At 42.0% G+C, this 18812-nt stretch overlaps 1 protein-coding gene and 1 non-coding gene across 29 annotated transcripts in view; one reads left to right on the top strand and one right to left on the bottom strand.

The window, feature by feature from the left end:
- Nrxn3 (neurexin 3) overlaps window positions 1-18812 on the top strand; it is a 1695425-nt gene that overhangs the window by 242395 nt on the left and 1434218 nt on the right. The gene's annotated exons all lie outside the window — the stretch shown is intronic.
- On the bottom strand, window positions 10747-10851 carry LOC123462468. The gene has a single exon (XR_006638290.1). It is a non-coding gene; the product is annotated as a U6 spliceosomal RNA (small nuclear RNA).

Genomic DNA, 18812 nt, shown 5'->3' with positions numbered 1-18812 from the left:
CTTCCATGATTGTAAACAATATTCCATGGTAATTCCTTTTTGAGGTAGGGTCTCACTCTAGCTCAGGCTGACCTAAAGCTCACTCTATAGTCCTATGCTGGCCTTGAACTCACAGATATTCTCCTGCCTCTGCATTCCAATTGCTGGGATTAAGGGCATGTGACACTATGCCCAGCTTCAAGAGATCCTTTTTTAAGAAAATATATCTTATTTACTTATTTATTAGCGAGAGAGAGAGAGAGAGAGAGAGAGAGAGAGAGAGAGAGAGGGAGAGAGAGAGAAAGAAAGAAAGAAAATGGGCACATCAGGGCCTCCAGCCACTGCAATGAACTCCAGATGCATGTGCCACCTTGTGTATCTGGCTTATGTGGGTCCTGGAGAATCAAACTAGGATCCTTTGGCTCTGCTTTAACCACTAAGATATCTCTCCAGCCCTTAGTGATTTTGTTTTTAAAGAATTAATTGATTTCACTTACATTTTCAAAATCTTTTGTATAAAATTATTAATAATGTTACTTTATTTTCCTTTTGATATCTTCTAGGAGTATAGTGACATTTATTATATATATATTTATTTATTTATATATATTATAGTGACATATTTTTGTTGTTTTTCTTTTCTTTTCTTTTTCATTGAGGTAGGGTCTCATTCTGGTCCAGGTTGACCTGGAATTGACTATGTAGTCTCAGGGTAGCCTTGAACTCTTGGTGATCCTCCTACCTCTGCCTCCCTAGTGCTGGGATTAAAGGCATACACCACCATGCCTCACTTATAGTGACATGTTTTCATGTGAGATATGGATCATTTATGCCTTATTTTTCTTGATCAGTTTTTTATGACCATATTATTATGAACATATTTCATATGGATACATCATGTGTTGGTACCCTCTTTTCCCTTGTTGCTGCCCTGATTCTGCTGGGAACGCTGTTCAGTAGGGTTGCAGGTATTGCCTTTGGGGTTGTGATTTATACATTGCGGGAGCAGCAGTTATTTGGGGAGGGAGAGTGAAGGCCCCTGGGCATGATGTCTCAACCTGTGGCTCTTAGAATCTTTCTGCCCCCTCTTCTGCAAAATTCCCTGAACCATGGTGGATGAGTTTTAACTCAACCTCAGTAATGAGCTCTTAGGAGCCTCTGGATCTCTGCTATAGTAAGTATGTAGTATCTTCAGGGTCTGTCTCCTATACCCTGGTATTGATTATCAGGTTCATCATGGAAACAACACTCTTGCTCATCTCCCCAATTCCTCTGAAGTTTCAGCTGTGGCTTGGCTAATGTGCAAGGAGTAGTTTATCTACTTGGGGCTTGCTACCTTCTGAAAGAGAACAGATTCTCCAATGGAGAGTGAAGTCAGCATAGTTTAAGTAGAATAAACATTATTAATATAGGGAGAATTTGATGTATGCAACCCTTATTTTAGCCAAAGACTAATGAAAGCTTGACACTGGACTGCATATTTGTCTCTCTAGGATTCTGATCTGGTTCCCAATTCCAGATATGGGTACCTTTACACTGAGTGGATCTCTTAAACAATTTGAAAGCTATTGGTTACCCACCAAGGCTGTGTGCCACTACTGCACTGGCGTGTACATCCTGTCAGGGTGTTTGCTTCTGAGTTGCTTAGACCTCTGGTTGCTCAGACTATTGTTGGCCACTTTCCCCCAGAAGCTCAGCAGCATATGCTTTCTTCAGCAATATGGCCTTACCTTTGAGCTCAGGTGGATAAATCAAGTGTTGATGCAAACCTGTCTTGATTTGGGGACCATGTAGGTCTCTCTGATCAACAGCTCATTGTGGGTAGCAACCAATTTCTGGTACTGGGAGTTACAGGTCAGAGACAAAAATGAAAAACCCAAAATACAAAAAAAAAAAAAAGAAAGAAAACAAAAACCCCAAAACAACAACAGCAACAAAAATAAACAAAGTTTTTAAAAACTTAGGCTTCATCCCACCCTCTTCAGGGCCCTTATTTTCAGATGCACCCTCTTACTCCTTTTGAGAGTTATATCTTTTAGTATATCTCCAAGGATAAGGGTTTCTATGGTACCAGTTCATTTTGGATTAAGTTTTGTGTTTCTACCCTTCCCCTAATCCCAAACACTTCCATCCCTATTGTCTGGGCCTTGAGTTATGTCAGGTATGTCAGCAACTTGAGCTGGTCCAGGTTAAGAACTGCAGATAAGTGAGACCATGCAGTGTTTGTCTTTCTGTGATTGTGAGAGTTCACTGAGTATATGACCTGTTCCAAAACTGTCCATTTTTCTACAGATTTCACTGGGTCATTTTTCTTACTGCTGAGTAGAATTCCACTGTGTAAATGTACCACAACTTCATTATCCCTTCATCCAATGATGGACAGCAGGATTGATTCTAGTTCTTAGCTGTAATGAATTGAGCAGCTATAAACATAGTTGAACAAATATCTCTGTAGTGATGCATGGAACATTTAGGATAAATGCCCAGTAAGGGTATAACTGGGTCTGTTGGTACCTCTATGTTTATCCTTTTCAGGAATCTCCATATTGATTTCCATCGTGGTTGTACAAGTTTACATTCCCACTAACAGTGGATGAGGGCTTCTCTTTCACCACATCCTCACCAAAATTTGTTGTTGTTAAATTTTTTAATGATTTCCATCCTTACTGGAGTAAACTGGAGTATCATGGTTGTTTTAATTTGCATTTTCCTAATAGTTAGGGATGTTGAACATTTTCTTAAGTGTGTGTTAGCCATTTGTAATTCTTTCTCTGAGAACTCCCTATTCAGGTCTCTGCCCCATAGTTGGAGTGGGTTGTTTGATTATCTTATTGTTAAATTTTTGAGTTCTTTGTAGATTCTAGATACTAGGATTCTGTCAGTGGTATATCTGGCAAAGATTTTCTCCCATTCAGAGGGTAATCTATTGGCTCTGCTTATGATGTGTTTGTCTGTGTAAAAGCTTTTTAGCTTCATGAGATCCCATTGGTTGAGTGATTAATTTTCCTGGCTACTGGGGTTTTGTTCAGGAAGTCTTTTCCCACTCCTATATTGTGGAGAGATCCTCCTTTTTATTTTCAGTAGAAGAAGAGTTTCAGATCTTATATTGAGGTCTTTATTCCATTTGGATTTGATTTTTGTGTATGATGAGATGAATGGGTCTAGTTTCAGTTTTTGGCATATGGTTACCCAATTTGTCCAGCACCACTTGTTAAAGATGCTGCTTTTATTCCAGTCTACATTATCGGCACCTTTGTTAAAAATCAAGTAGCTGTAGTTACTTCACCTAATGTCTGGGTCTTCAATTTTGTTCCATTGGTTTATGTTTCTGTTTTTATGCCGAACCAAGCTGTTTTTGTTACTATGATTTTGTAATACAGCTTTTTTATCTTGTGTGGTGATACCTTTAGAGGTACTTCTTTTGCTGAGGATATGTTTGGATATCTGATGCCTGCTGCCATACCGTATGAATATTGAGATTTTTTTTTCAATTTTTATGAAGAATGGTGCTGGGTTTTTTTTGTTGGTATTGCATTAAATCTGTATATTACTTTTAGTAGAATTGCCATTTTCACAATATTAATTCTAGCTGTTCAGTAGCATGGGAGGCCTTTCAATCTTCTCAAGTCCTTCTCACTTTCTTTCTTAAGGATTGTTTTAAGTATTCATCATTTAGATCTTTCACATCCTTGGTTAGTGTTATTACAGGGTATTTAATTTTTTTGTTGCTATTGAAAATGGGACAGTCTCACTGATTTATTTCTCTGTATATTTGTCATTTGTATATAGAAAGGCTACTGATTTTTGTGTGTTGATTTTGTATACTGCCACTTTACTTAAGGAATTAATTAGCTTTAGAAGTTTTGAGATAGAATCTTTTGGGTAACTTATGTATCATGTCATCTGCAAATAGGACTAACTTGACTTCTTCCTTTCCAATTTGTATTCCTTTTACTTCTTTCTTCTGTCTTATTGCTTGGGATAGGACTTCTAGCACTATGTTGAAGAGCAATGGTGAGAGTGGGCACCCCTGTCTTGTTCCCGATCTCAATAGAAACTCCTTGAGTCTTTCCCCATTAATAATTATTTGGGCTTTAGGAGCTTTATATATAGCCTTTATTGTGTTGAGATATAAACCCTCCATACCTATTCTTTCCATTATTTTGATCATGAAGTGGTGTTGGATTTTGTCAAAGGCCTTCTCTGCATCAATTGAGATGATCATGTCTATTCTTATGATGAAGTTTATTTATGTGATATATTATTTTGACTGATTTCCTTATGTTGAACTGTTCCTGCATCCCTAGGATGAAGTCTACTTGGTCAAGGTGGATGATGCTTTTGATATGTTGTTGGATTCACTTTGCAGGGATTTTGTTCAGGATCTTTGCATCTAAATTCATCAGGGATATAGGCCTGTAGGTTTTTTTTTTTTTTTTCTTGTTATATCTCTGTCTGTCCTTCATTTCCTTCCAAGCTAGGAACATGTCCTTGGCTTCTCTCTGTATGCTAATGATGGATAATTATGACTTATACACACCATGTTCCAGTCTCTTCTGCCTCTCTGCACTTTCCCCAAACTTTTATTACAAAGACTGTGCTCATTTATGTTTCTATAAAAAATATACAAGACTGAGTTGTTTCTGGTGCTGGGGATCAAACCCAGGGACTTAGACATACCCTTAACTGATATATACCCACAGCCCCCTGGAAATTTATACATAACAGAACTTATCACAGTTCTGAGACTGAAGTTCAATATAAAGATGCTTACAAATTCAGTTTGGCGAGGGTCCCATTTCCTGAATGCCATTCTCTGAAGCTCTTTTTCTAAATACATTTGCAAGGAGAGAGAGAGAGAGAGAGAGAGAGAGAGAGAGAGAGAGAGAGAGAGAGAGAGAGAGAGAGAGAATGAATATGAGTGCTCCAAGGCTTGCAGCTGTTGCAGATGAACTCCAGATACATGCAGCACTTTGTGCATCTGGCTCTATGTGGGTACTGAGGAAGTGAACTCAGGTTGTTAAGATTTGCAGTAAAATGCTTTAACTGCTGAGCCATCTCTCCAGCCTTGAAAGCTCCTTTTTAAGGCACTATCCATTCATGGGATTAACCACTTCTCAAAGTACTCTACCTCCTATCACCATCAGAATGAGGATTGCAGTTAAAGACGGATTTCGGAGGAAACGCATACAGTAAAACAAAGGCAAAGAGAGACTCTCAAGCTCTTTGGCTTGTATAAATAGCCTGTCTCTGCTATCTTTGGGTTTATATGAAGCTAACTGGCCCACATAAGGATTAAATCTATAATTCATAATTCACTCCTTGATCTAACCATTTGAAGTAAGCAACAAAGCAATTCCCAACAAAGTAGCATATTCATTATTTCTTTTTATATTTTATTTATATTTGAGAGAGAATGAGACAGAGAGAAGAGAGAGAGAGATAATGAGTCACTAGGGTCTTCAGCTACTGCAAATGAACTCCAGAAGCATGTGCCACCTTGTGCATCTGGCTTATGTGTATACTGGGGGACTTTTAAACTTCTTAAAATATTTTATTTATTTATGAGAGAGAGAGAGAGAGAGAGAGAAAGAGAAAGACAGAAAGAAAGAATGGACACACAAGGACCTCAACCATTGCAAATGAACTCTAGACATGTGCACCACTTTGTGTATCTGGCTTACGTGAGTACTGTGGAATCAAACCTGAATCCTTAGGTTTCTCAGGCAAGTGCCACTGCTAACCCATCTCTCCAGCTCTCATTATTTTATGTAATTAGCTTAGAAAAATGTTATTCTTTCAGTCAGATAAAAGCATTAAGTTGCCTAAGTTGGAGTAGACCTGTGTCTTACTAGATTCCAGTATGCCACAGAACTTTAAGGAAGCTGTTGGACCCTTTACGATGATGTTTCTGTCATGTTACATGCACACTGTGAGTGATGAATCACTGGATGGCTGATGAGCTGTGGTGCATGGGATGGATTATTATGCATTTTATGCTGTGTTCTGTGTACCAAAGACCTGCTGCAATCAATGTATGATCTGAATATTGATAAGATGGGGGATGTGGTACTTTCTGTCTGCCCTGAGGATGTTATGAGTATTAATAAGATAACATTCTGAAGAAAAGGCTTATAAATAGTGCTTTCCATTTGATAACAAGAAAGGTATGAATCAATAAAACGTGATTAATTAGAATTTTAAAGACTCATTCAAGTACCTTCAGTAAGGAGAATAGTGATTTATTAATTGGATTAATAGATCTATTTATTGAATATGAGATAGTTCTTAGGAAATTTGTCTTTACATGAGTTACAATTAAGGGGGTCCAAGTACTTATAAGCAGTGTGTTCTTTGAAGAAGCTTGGCTGTTCCTCATTTTGAGATCTTGAGTAGATGAGAATGTTTCTTATAAAACCCTCTTTCATAGCAGAGGCTAGGCTGAAGGGGCTTCACACACAAATTGCCATAGATTGCAAACACAAATGAAACGATATGCAAAAGTAGATCAGTTAAAGCTCCTTGTTCTGAAGTTATATGGGTCTGGCTTTCCTTCCTGAAACTGCTCTTAACCCCATATGATCTTGGGTAGGTTGTTTTGTTTCTCTGAAGCCCTATATGTTCATTTCTAAAATAGGGAAAAATACCAATAATAGGTATCTCCTAACATTGTTGGGACATTGGATGATCTTTGGCATGGAAAAATGGTGGGAACTGCACCTGCAGTCTCATAAAGGTCAAGTGAGTCTATTTTCAATATTGTGAGCACTGTTTTTAAGAAACAATTAAACTGATGCTCTTTCCTGGGCAGAGGTTATGTGTAATGAGTCTATATTTGATCACATCACAAGATAACAACTCCATATATAGTCTTCTACCTGAATTTCTGCTTCTTGTTTAAGCTAAAGAAATGGCAGGTTTAATCCAAAAACTACCTTTGGATGCTCATCTAACCCTATGGTTGGGTGAAGGATTTAAGACCTCTAAGTATGAGTCTGGACCAAAGGGATTTGAATACTGTATGTATTTCAAGATATTTCAAACACGTGCCACTGACTGGACCCTCTGAACTGATCAGCGGCAAAGGGACAAAGGTAACTATTGTACATAGCATGTTGGCTTTTGCCTTGCCTTCTCTTCTTTTCACTGCATAGCATCAGCTTCAAATGTCCTCTCCAGTCATGCCTCCTGATCACAGTAGTTATTTAAAGGTTGTGGCTAATAGGAGAGTACATACCCCTGGTCTTTCCTAGAACAGAGCTCGCATTCTGGGAATCTCAGGTCCATGTGACTTCCTGAGTTGGTGATTCACACTAAGAAAGGAGGGAGGTTTGGCATGACAGTGTGCAGTTCAGACAAATCCCCTGGGAGAGCAGGATGCTGCTGGGAGTCCTCCCTGCTGACAGGAGCTCCCCACTGTGTGCACCAAACCCTCCGTCCCAGACCCCAGGTGTGTGCAGGGTTCTAATTGCCAGAGCTGCACTCAGATTTGAAGGGTGAGAGAAGAGTTACAAAACCACGAACACTGAGGGCGGTGTTAGGAAAGCAGCTTGCTGCACACTGTTGTAGGTGTTAGTGAGATTATCAATTGCTGGCTCCAGGAGAGACACGGGACTAAAGGGTCTGGGGAATGTGGTGGTCCCTCTCTTCGCTGCTCCTGTCCCCCAGGCTTATGCTTTGCCAGGGATCTGCACTCTGCACTTCCGCAGTGAAATAAACTCGAGCTCGGCAGGTAAGTCTTTCAGCTCACCTTAAAAGAAAAAGATTAGTGAGCTCTGATGGGGCCGACTGTGTCCCACTCTCCTGACGTTGGACATGTTTTCTTGGTGCAAAAGTGGTATTTAGAAGCTTAAATGTGGGGCATAGGTTTGAAGGAGCCAGATAAACTACGTGGCCCTGCAGGAAGAGGAGGGGGTAAGTAAAAGGAAAGAAAGGGGACTCTGACATTTTCTTTCTAACAAATCTTCCCCTTTTCTTGGAAATGTTGCCTCTAGGCTGGTGCCTGGCTCCAGAACAGGGTCTCTGGCTGCATGAATCATAGCTGTGATGTTCCTGTTTTCTTTCTTTTTTTTTTCTCTTCTTTCTTTTGGTTACCGCTGCATGAGAGCAGGCAGACAGAAGCAGGGTTGCACGTTGTCAATACAGACTGCAGAAGTCAATACGCAGGCAGACAGCAAGTGAAATTGAAGGAGGCAGCTATAGATTTCTTAGGGTATTTCTTGTGAGGGTTTTAGAACTTGTGTGATTCAGGCTTGTCAGATACTATTTTGAGCTGGGCTGAGACAAACACATTCCTCTAGTGAACCAGATGTTATCTGCAGCTTCCCAATTTCCAGTGGCACCTGAGTTGGCTTTGGCACGGGGATGGTGGAGTGCCCAGGCAAGGGGGTATGAATGAAAGAATTGAACATTTTAATAGGGGAAGTGATAGTTCTACTGCTGTAAAATTTTAGTTTCAGATCATAATGTAATCCTGGAAGATGACTGTTAGAATGGCAGTGGCCTGAGACCAGGGACTAGACTGTCTTTATCAGTCCGTGGGTCAGAAAGGGTACTCAATGAATGTATGTTGATAGCATATTAGTTCCAAGAATACATACTTGGGGGTAAGCTCAAATTGATACACTGGATTCTGTTTAGAATGGAGTACTAAGAAAGTCCAATGCTGGTTCATAACATGAACAAACAAGTTCGTTTGAACAGTAGAATCTTCTCGAATGGAATTATTTGATACACAAACACACCTCCATATATTTTTTCTCTCATTATTAACCTCCCAGTTCCACTAGTATTTCACATAGCTTAGGTTGCAGTCAGCTTCATGCTGCTGGTAGAAACCACCTGACCAAGAGCACTTGAGGGAGGAAGGGGTTTGTTTTGGCTTACAGACTCAAGGGGAAGCTACATGATGACAAGGGAAATGATGGCATGAGCAGAGGGTGGACATCACCTCCTGGTCAACATCAGGTGGACAACAGCAGCAGGAAAGTGTGCAAAACACTGGCAAGGGAAAACTGGCTATCATACTCGTAAGTTTACCCCCAACAATACAATGCCTCCAGGAGGCTCCAATTCCCAAACTGTCATCAGCTGGGGACCTAGCATTCAGAACACATAAGTGTATGGGGGACACCTGAAAAAAAAAAGCCCACAGTTTATATAACAGACTTTTTGAAAATTAATAGTTGGTTTTCTGTGTTTCAGCAAATAACATGGGCATTGAAATACAAAGTCAACTAATTTTAATTTCAGCACTCATTTCAACCTTCTCTTCTACATGTGCGGTGTTGCAAACATGGGGGAAAGTAGTTGTCCCTGTCTTCTCTGCATGCTAATGAGGAAAAGGAAGTAAAGGGCAGGCAGTGGTCACAGAGGCGCTGGAGTGCTACATGGAGGGATGGCCTCACACTTTGCCCTTAGGAGGTGAGAAAGCAGATAATTTGGTGGCCCTTCTCCATTCCAGAGACCTGGCTGCTGTGCAGCTCTTTGACCTCCTCCATCTGAAACTGAATCAGAAAGCATGCTCTTCCTTTTCATCTTACTTAATAAAGTATTCTATTATTTTTTCAGCTACTAAAATATTCTATTATCACTGATCCCAGCCCCTTGTATTCACAGTGTTTGTCCCTGGCCATAGTTTATATACAAACTGTGTGGGCTGCCTGGAGCTTAAATTGTCTTTATAGTGATGCTGGGGAAGGAGCAGGGAATTCTGGACATCTGAGAAACTCCTGCAACTATGAGGTCTGGGAAGATGGCCGGGAGCCAAAAGGAATGTGGACACTTTGCTTGCTGGTTAGAATGGATTCAGTGTTTCCCAGCTCTCACTTAGAGCTGATGGTGGTGTGGGGAGTGGGGAGGGACATATTCATTCACTCAACCCATAAAAAAGTATTAACTGCTGTATAGCAGGTGTAGATTTCTTGGCATACTCAAGGAGTCAAATGCCTGGTTCTCTTTCCTCCAAGCAGACCGTCTACTTCTCACATAAGTGGATGCTGCTGTTACATTGTCTTATTTATTTCTCGTGAGACGGAAAGGAGTTTTATCCCACTGTACCAATGAGGAAACTGAGATTCCTGCATCTTATGCACCTTACCTAAGATTACATAGTTGATGAGTGGGTGAAACTTGGTGGAAACTGCTAACAACTGCATTGCATGTATTTGTGGAAAGACACATTCAAAGCAGACTGTGTTAGAAGAGGGTGCATATTAGGAGGGTGCTCATGGAGGAGTGGGGGTGCAGAGATGAGCCTTAAAAGGTTTACAGATGAAAGCACGCTGAACTTTAAATGCCTTATACCATAAGAAGGATGGTTATTGGGTCATATAACTGAGATCAAGCGATGTTACAGAGATCTGAACTTTTCCTCATTAGTTATTAGTTACTCAGTATGTAAGCAGCCATGTTGGTACCAGCGGTACCCTCCTTCCTGTCCTCCCCCCTCCAAAAGGACCCTCCTTGTTGGGGATTGTGGGTTGTACATTGTGGGGGTAGCCATCAGTTATGTGGAAGAGGCAATATCTCTGTGCATACTGTCCCAACTTGTGGCTCTAACAATCTTTCCACTCCCTCTTCAATGAATTTCCCTGAGCCATGTTGGGTTCGTTTTAGGTCTACTTCAGTGATGAGGTCTTGGGAGCCTCTATGTCTCTGGATATCTAGTTTGGTAGGAGTTGAGTGTTCTCCGTGTCTATATCCTTCACCTTTGTGCTGGTACCAGGCTCACCAAGAAAATATCACTCTTGCTTATTTCCCCAATTAAAAAACATGGAATATTTCACAAATTTGCATGTCATCCTTATGCAGGAGCCTTGCTAATCTTCTCTGTATCCTTCCAATTTTAGTATGCATGTTGCCGAAGCAAGCGCAAGTCTGAACTTTTCTTCCCCTTGTCTCTTCAGTTCATTTTATTCTTGGGCTCTGTCCACTGCCCTGTGGACCCCCAAGGCTACTAGCAGTGGGAGGATGGCTGCGTGAGTTCACCTCTTTCCTCAGTTCTTGGGTTGACTTTCTCATATTGGCCACAACCATGCCTTGGTGGTAGAAAGTAGATAAAAGATTATTTCATATTCTCTTCTAAAGAATATAAGTAGGATACATGGAGAAGATATTTCCCTGGAGGAAAATCAGGGTGGGAAAAGGAGGAATGAAGGCTTGGCAGCCCACCAGCATCCTCTAGCTGAGGATCAACTTGAGTGAGGAGAGAGGATCAGAAAGTCTTGCAGCAGGAGCTGTGGCAGCATTTGGAAGCGGGTGGGAGAATGGAACATGAAAGTCAAGATGACAATGAAGGGCTGGGGAGATGGCTTAGCGGTTAAGCGTTCGCCTGTGAAGCCTCAGGACCCGGTTCAAGGCTCAATTCCCCAGGACCCACGTTAGCCAGATGCACAAGGGGGCACACGCGTCTGGAGTTTGTTTACAGTGGCTGGAAGCCCTGGCGTGCCCATTCTCTCATAGTCTCTCTATGCCTCTTTCTCTGTGTGTCACTTTCAAATAAATAAATAAATATAAGACGAAAAAACTTTAAAAAAAGAAAAAGATGACAATGAAGTCTGCTTGCCAAGGTGTCTTGGCCTGGAAAACACAATGTTGTGGCTGGATGGGTCCTTCTTGGTCCCCACAGGTAGAAATGACATACAAATAGATATACTCAGAAGGTTGGGTTCATATCACTGGAAATGGTTAGTTGCCCTTCCCATTTGTCTAGAGCTGCACAGACCCCACACCCTAGCAGTCCGTTGATATCCTGGCCACCTCCTCTGGAATAACTTAGTCTTCAAAGTCAGTAGCTGCTCAGTGATAAAGTAGCGTTCAAGGAGATGGTGTGTGATGAGGAGAAGTGATGTTTTGGGAGTAAGCAGGAGATATGGGTTTGAACTGGGCACCACACAGACTATTTTTCCATTTGTGTTTCATTTTTGATACTTAGCCTTCAACAGAGGTTTTTTTTTTTTTTTTTAAATTTCTCCCTGTCCTTTTTTCAGATAGAAGTATTTTACAGTCCAGCCTTGTTATTCTAACACAGAATCTGGGGTTGTTGTTTGGAAAGCTGTTTCTGCCTGTTTGAGCCAAATTAGATCTAGCAGGTGCAAAGAGCCGCAGAGGAGACTTGATGGTTTATAGAATTAACAGCCAGGATTTGGTGGTCATTGGGGGGTCTTGGACGTTGACCCTTTGAGTCCCACATTGAAATCATCCCTCTAGCTTTCCTTTACCCATGTTCTATTCCTCTGTGACTCACACCACACTATGCCCTGTCACACTTAGGAGTACTTCTGGATCCCATGGCTTTGACTGTCCATTCTTTCTGCTGCTCTGCACCTCTGGGTTTCCTTTATACATCCTATCAGTTAATGAATTCTTATTACTTTTATATCCAAATCCCTCAAGTTCATGCCACCTTGCTCAAGTCAATGCTGCATTTTTGCCTCACTGGGTACTAGTCTCTGTTCCCTCACTGAACATAGCATGAAGAGGTCCTTAATGAAGAGGTGTGGAATGGATGAAACGTGGGATTATATCAGAGGTGAACATTACTGAAACAGGCTGAGTTCCCAGCCTTCTATTGTCTGTGAGAGAGACAGCAGTTGGTGTTTCTAGGAATAGTTACAGGAAGAAAGAAAAATGATGTCCTCCAACTGATCTATATCTGATGATACCTTTCTCCCATCTCACAGAGATGTTTCACAAATAAATGTCAACCAAAGTGTTTGGTTCCACATGGAAGACCATTCTCATGACTTCCCACAGCCTTCCCCTGCTTCTCAAAGGTGTCGTTTTACCACCTTCATCTTGGCAGCCTCTGGAGGACCTGGTGTAAGCCTGTGCAATGGTGGAAGTGCCTGCTTACCAGCTTGGTAGCGGGGGAGAGGCAATCGAATTACCTGCTTACATTTCTGATCTCTCAAGCTTATGTCGGAGCAAGCAGATAATAGAGGAAATTGTTAACACTGCTTGAGACTTGGCGAGTCCACATGGCAGAGAAGTTTATCAAATGCTTGCTTTCTTTGAAGGTGGGTCTCTTTCTCTATCACAAGTGCCTCTCTCCTTCCCTCCTCTCATTTTCCTCGTAACACCTTTCCCTTTACTGCGTTTGTGCTCTCAGTGCTTTTTTCTCTCAGGAAACAGAAATGCCTCGGTGACAGCTCACACTGTTCTGCCCATTTGATGGCAGGCAAACTAGGGATGGACAAACAGGCCTCTTCCTGAGGTACCACTGAGCAGACAGCTGTCTGCTCAAAAAATTCTCATGAGTAGGATGGTTCTCACAGCCAAGAGAGGGAATTCCTGATGGGTTTCTCTACAGGGATTAAAAAGTGCCTTAACCCCAAATTCTAAGTCAGGCAAGTGATTAGAAATTTGTGGTCATGAAGGTGGGGAGTCCAATTTGGCTTGAGAATTGTTCCTGAATAGCTTCTTCCCAATGTGTTTATTTCTCAGCTATTAATAGAAACAACCAAAGTGAGGATGGCTGAATAATTTCTCCCATAAAACCTCACTTCAGGGCTTCAAATTCTACCATTAGAGACCTATTCATACCATCACGGGATGAAACACAAATCCATGGACATGTTTACGGGGCTTTGGCCCAGGGTTATCTTCTCAGGCTGCGCTTTGGGCTGGTGGCTACAGCCACAAAGAAAAGCCACCCATGAGCTCACAGCCCGGATGAGAATGTCCGAAGAATAATAAGAACCTAGACAGTGCCCACCACACACATCAGGCACTATTCTCTGACCTTGCGATGCCTGAGTCACTGCATGGACACAAGAGCCCGGTGAGACTTTTAGCCACAAGGACACTGGGTACCCAGACTGTTAGACGTCATGCTTAAAGTCACACAGTTAATGTGTACATGACTTAGAAACAATTTGTGAAAGCACAGTCCTGAGAGTTATTTTGTACAAGGCACCACGAGAATGGTGAGAAGAGAGAGGTTTGTTGGGGAGCAGAAAAGACATTTGAATGTATCACGGACTCTGATCCTAGTGGTCGTTTGGAATTTAACATCATTCTGTCTTTTATTCAGTTGAGTTATTTGTATGAAGGAACCCAAGTTCCTAACATTTTTTTTGTGTGTACATGTGTATGGTGTGTGTCAATATGTGTATGTGCTTGTTTTGCATGTATGCATGCACTAGTATGCATGTGGAGGTCAGAGGTCAATCCTGTGTATTTTCCTCAATTAATCTCTGCCTTATTTCTTGAGATAAGGGCTCTCACTGAACCTCACGTTTGCTGAAGAGCTCACTGATGAGCTAGCTAGCTAGCAAACCCCAGAGGTTCTTTGTCTCTGCCTCCCCAGTGCTGGGATTTCGGTATGTACCACCTGACTCAGGTTTTACATGGGTGCTAGGGATCTGAACTCAGGTCTTTATACTTGGGCAGTAAGCACTTTAGTCATTGAGCCATCTCCTTACCTCTCTCCCTAACATTTGCATATGAACTTGGCATTCACATATTTGGCATCTGAGCTGAAGAGGAGAGAGACTGGGGATACAGATGACATCCAAGGTGAAAAGGACTTGCATCTTGATTTCCTCGAGTTGAAGAGAAAGACAGATAGTCAATGAAATGCCATCAAGATTGAGGGAGGTTATTGTGAAAGATACCCCAGTCTTTCCAATTTGCCTTAGACATGATGATCTTGAGAGCTCCTTTTATTTATGGTACCATTGCAAGTGTATTTTCATTCTATGTGGTAAAAAAATGTAACTCAAACTACATTCAGACCAAAGGGGATTTTAAGAGGTAACCAAGGAGAAAAAAATCTATGGAATGTTTTGGCTATATGTTTGGCTTAATGCAACATCTCCTATTTCCAGGTTTTTCTTTTTCTTCCTAATCTCTTAACTTGGTTCAGCTTCTCTCTTACCTTGAGGTCACTAAATTGGTGCCAAAGCTCCACAACTTACCCCATGACATAGGAGCTTCTTTTCAAAAGAGACCTAGGTTTTCTGTCGTTGGTTCTGTTAAGTGGCTTGTTCAAGAGCTGTCACTGTGCACAGGGAAATAATCTCTCAGTCCATGGGTGTGACGATGGAATGAGAGTGGAGAAGCAGTAGACCCCCAGGGAAATGCAGTGCATCTTAGAGAAAGGTGGCCATGCCTTCCCCTGGAAACTTTTCAAGTGTCATAGCTCCTTTCAGTGGTGTTTTTTCTCCAGGGCTGGCCTGTGACACCTCGTCTTCTTTGTGCCCATCAGAATGACTCTTCTCAGCTCTGTGTCAAAGTGTCTCATTGCACAAAGAATATGAAATAATAGCAAAAAGGACTACTGAGCATAAATTGACATTTGTATTTACTTTAGAAAATTTTTAGGTAAACTTATTTATAAAATGTAATTAGCCTATTTCTTAGCTAATACTTACAACCATAATAGTTGACATTTGAACAGGATACCATGTACTGTTTTGATACATGCATACAAACTGTCTTTTTCAATGGCCCTTAAGATCTTTTCTTTCTGAGCTGGAGTTCTTATTCAGAGCATAGGGATACAGAACATCTTGGGTCCTACAGATGGTACCTTGGCTTTTGGCATATGGGGGAGAGATGTGGGTGGGTGGAGGAGCTGGTGTCAGGAGGATGTGGGAACATTGGACTTGAATCAAAGGGAGTCTTGAGGCTGCAATTGGTGGAAAAAAATGTCCTTAGCTAAAACAATATAAAATGATGGTATTTCTCTGTAAGGTTTCTGAAGAGACCCAACTTCCTAAAATAATTGAAACTCTACTGGATACAGTCTTGAGGGATGTTTAAGGGGCCACCAGCCACAGGGGAGTCAAGAATTCTCAGTCTGCCTTTGGGCAGGGCAGCTTGGTGGAGTATGCCTCGGTGTGGGGCTTGGAGTAATTCATGTTCTCATGTATGCTAGAAGGCCTGCTTGATAAATTGGGACAACAGTTTCTTTTCCTGAAGAAACCGCAGAAATTGAATGGAATGATGTTCTATGAAACTAGCACATGCTTGGCCCATGGTGAACAATTTAGTAGCCATTGTTTTCACCTCATTGTTAGTGCTTGTCTAGATTACTGACTATTTGGGGGCTTCTTCTGAAGTTCTGGTGTATGACATTATAACACTAAGTATGTTTGATAATGAGTGGCTGAAGTGAAGTTGATACTTATACACTGAAAACATCTTTTATCAGCTGCACCAGACCACAAAAATGTGGAGGTACTCTGCTTCGTTTGAATCCTCCCTGGTTAGAGCACAGGTCCTGGCAAGAATCCCTGCTCTGCCCCTGAGTAGCAGTATCACTCTGGGAAGTGGATTAACTCTTTAGAGAAGCTCAGTGTCTTATCCTGTAAAGTGAGGATCATGGCACCTGTCTTGGTGGGCAGTTGTGATGACTCCTATAAAGGCTGACTGGGGTGATCCGCTATGGTCAGAGCTCATCCTTGAGGATGAACAATCTAAAACATCACTGCCAGGCATGGATGTTTCTGGAAGTGTCTGGCCCTAGAGAACTTTGCCTGGTGATGGACATTAAAGTCCACCAGAGCAGCGTTTTTGTAGCTCCATGAGCATGGGGCTGAAGAGGCTGCTAGCTTCTGGGGAGATGAGGGGATGCTTCTTTGAGTCTTTTGCAGAAGGGGCTACTCCATTAGAAGTAACCTACAGTGTTCTTTGCCAACTGTGAGGTTCCTTGTGTCCCTGGGTTCCATTCCAGTTGGGACATGATATGGCTTTTATTAGCAAGTTACTTAAATGCTTTATTTCTCGATTTGTTTTTAGTTGTCATGGGTTTGTTTGCTAATTTATTGTGTGTATATGCCATGGTAAACATGTAGAAGTCAGAGGCCAATCTCAGATGTCAGTCTTGACCATCTACCTTTATAAGGCAGCTTCTCTTGTTCACTGCTATATTTGCCAGACTGCCTGGTCTGGAAGCTTCTGGGAGATTCTCCTATCTCTGTCACCCATCTTACCATAGGCACACTGGGATAACAGATGATGACTCTGGGGATCTGAACTAAGGGACTCATCCTTGCACAGTGTACAAGTGCTTTATCTACTGAGCCATTGCCCCAGCCTAATTCTCTGATATTTAGAGTAAATTATACTCCTCCTCTCTTAGGATGCCTGTGAGATTGAAATGCAAAATGTATGTACCATGTTTAAACACCGTGTGGTTAGGCATTCATCCCTGGGACTCACTCATCTTTAGTTCGCATATTATTTGCAACACAATAGGGTGATACTTCCTGACTTCCCTGTCATTGGGTGGAGTCATTTGACCGAATATGGGCAATGAATTGTGAGACACTGTGATTAGATCAGAACATTTGAGGGTAGCTGGGTGTCTTGGGGCACAGCCACTGTAATGTTCAACATGGTGGCTGCTCAGCTTGGGTTACCAAGGTCTCCTGCCATCATATAATGTATTTATTTATTTTAAAAATATTTTAATGCATTTATTTGCAAGGAGAGTGGGGGAAATGTGCATGCCAGGGTCCCCTGCCAACTGCAAAAGAACTTCAGATGAATGGACCAGTTTGTGCTTCTGACTTTACAGGAGTACTGGGGATTTGAACCTGGGCTGCCAGACTTTACCTGCAAGTGCATTTAGCCACTGAGCCATCTCTCCAACCCCATAATGGACTTAGTATGAGGAAGAAAAACCATGGGCTTATGGAGCCACTTCAATTTTAGAGGTGTATATTTATTGCTTGATGACCTAACTGACACGGATTGATACATGGCATTTAATCCAAATACTAGTTAGGATTGCTTGGATGTTTGCTATTCATTAGGCATTTGTTAGCATTTCCCAGTACTCTAGAATGTAAGTATTGTTATTAGCCCCATAGGCAGATAGGTCAGAAATGTTAAGCAACTTTCCCAAGGTCTTTAAGACAGTGAGTGGAAGAGTGGAGATTGAGACCCCCTCTTCATCTGACTTCAGAGCTTGTGTTCCTAAGACTGTTCTGCCGCTGGTATGATCGGCCGAGGGTAGGTCCGCCTTCCCTTCCTCTTGAACTGCACCCTCCCCAGTCTGATTGGGAAATAATCCCCATGCTGACCATTGCTCTTCACAGTGGTGGTGCAGTTGCAAAAGCAGCAGAGTGGCCTGCTGTGGGTGTCTAGTGGTGACAGATGTCACAGACCGCCTCTCGTTTGCTTTGCTTTGCATGGCCATGTTTTTATTTTTAAACTATTACATTTAAGCCAAAATCTTTGATATTCTTGAAGAGTAAACCAGGCATTTTTTTTTCCTTCCAACTTTTGCTAGATGCTCAGATTGTGTCAGGCTTTCTAGATGCAGGGACCGAGATGAGGACTCTTGCTGATGTGACTTGTTGAGAGGATGCCCTTCAGAAGGGGTGGGGAGGGGAGGGAGGCAGGATGGGGCAAATGAAGCAGCGAGGACTGCTTGAGCCCCAGTCTGAAGCCACAGGCAGCACAGAGCATGGTGTGTAACAAAGGACTTGTTGGGCTGGAGAGATGGCTTAGCGGTTAAGCGCTTGCCTGTGAAGCCTAAGGACCCCGGTTCGAGGCTTGATTCCCCAGGACCCACGTTAGCCAGATGCACAAGAAGGCGCACGTGTCTGGAGTTTGTTTGTAGTGGCTCGAGGCCCTGGCGCGCCAATTCTCTTTCTCTCTTTGTCTGTCATTCTCAAATATATAAATAAACAAAAAATTTTTTTTAAAAAAGGACTTGTCGTGCATTGAAGTGAAGCCATGAGCTTTTAGAGCCCTATATCATTTAGGTAGGTCACTTACAAGGCCATTGGCATTGGATGTGTCCACTTAAAATGGCTCCTATTAGCCAAAGATACTCTTCCAGAGAAGGCTACAGGTGTTGTAGCTTGGGGATGGGT

This window comes from Jaculus jaculus, chromosome 7, assembly GCF_020740685.1.
Source record: "Jaculus jaculus isolate mJacJac1 chromosome 7, mJacJac1.mat.Y.cur, whole genome shotgun sequence".
Taxonomy (NCBI): domain Eukaryota; kingdom Metazoa; phylum Chordata; class Mammalia; order Rodentia; family Dipodidae; genus Jaculus; species Jaculus jaculus.
Note: the sequence above shows the minus strand (reverse complement) of the source record. Positions and strands in the feature narration are given on the sequence as shown.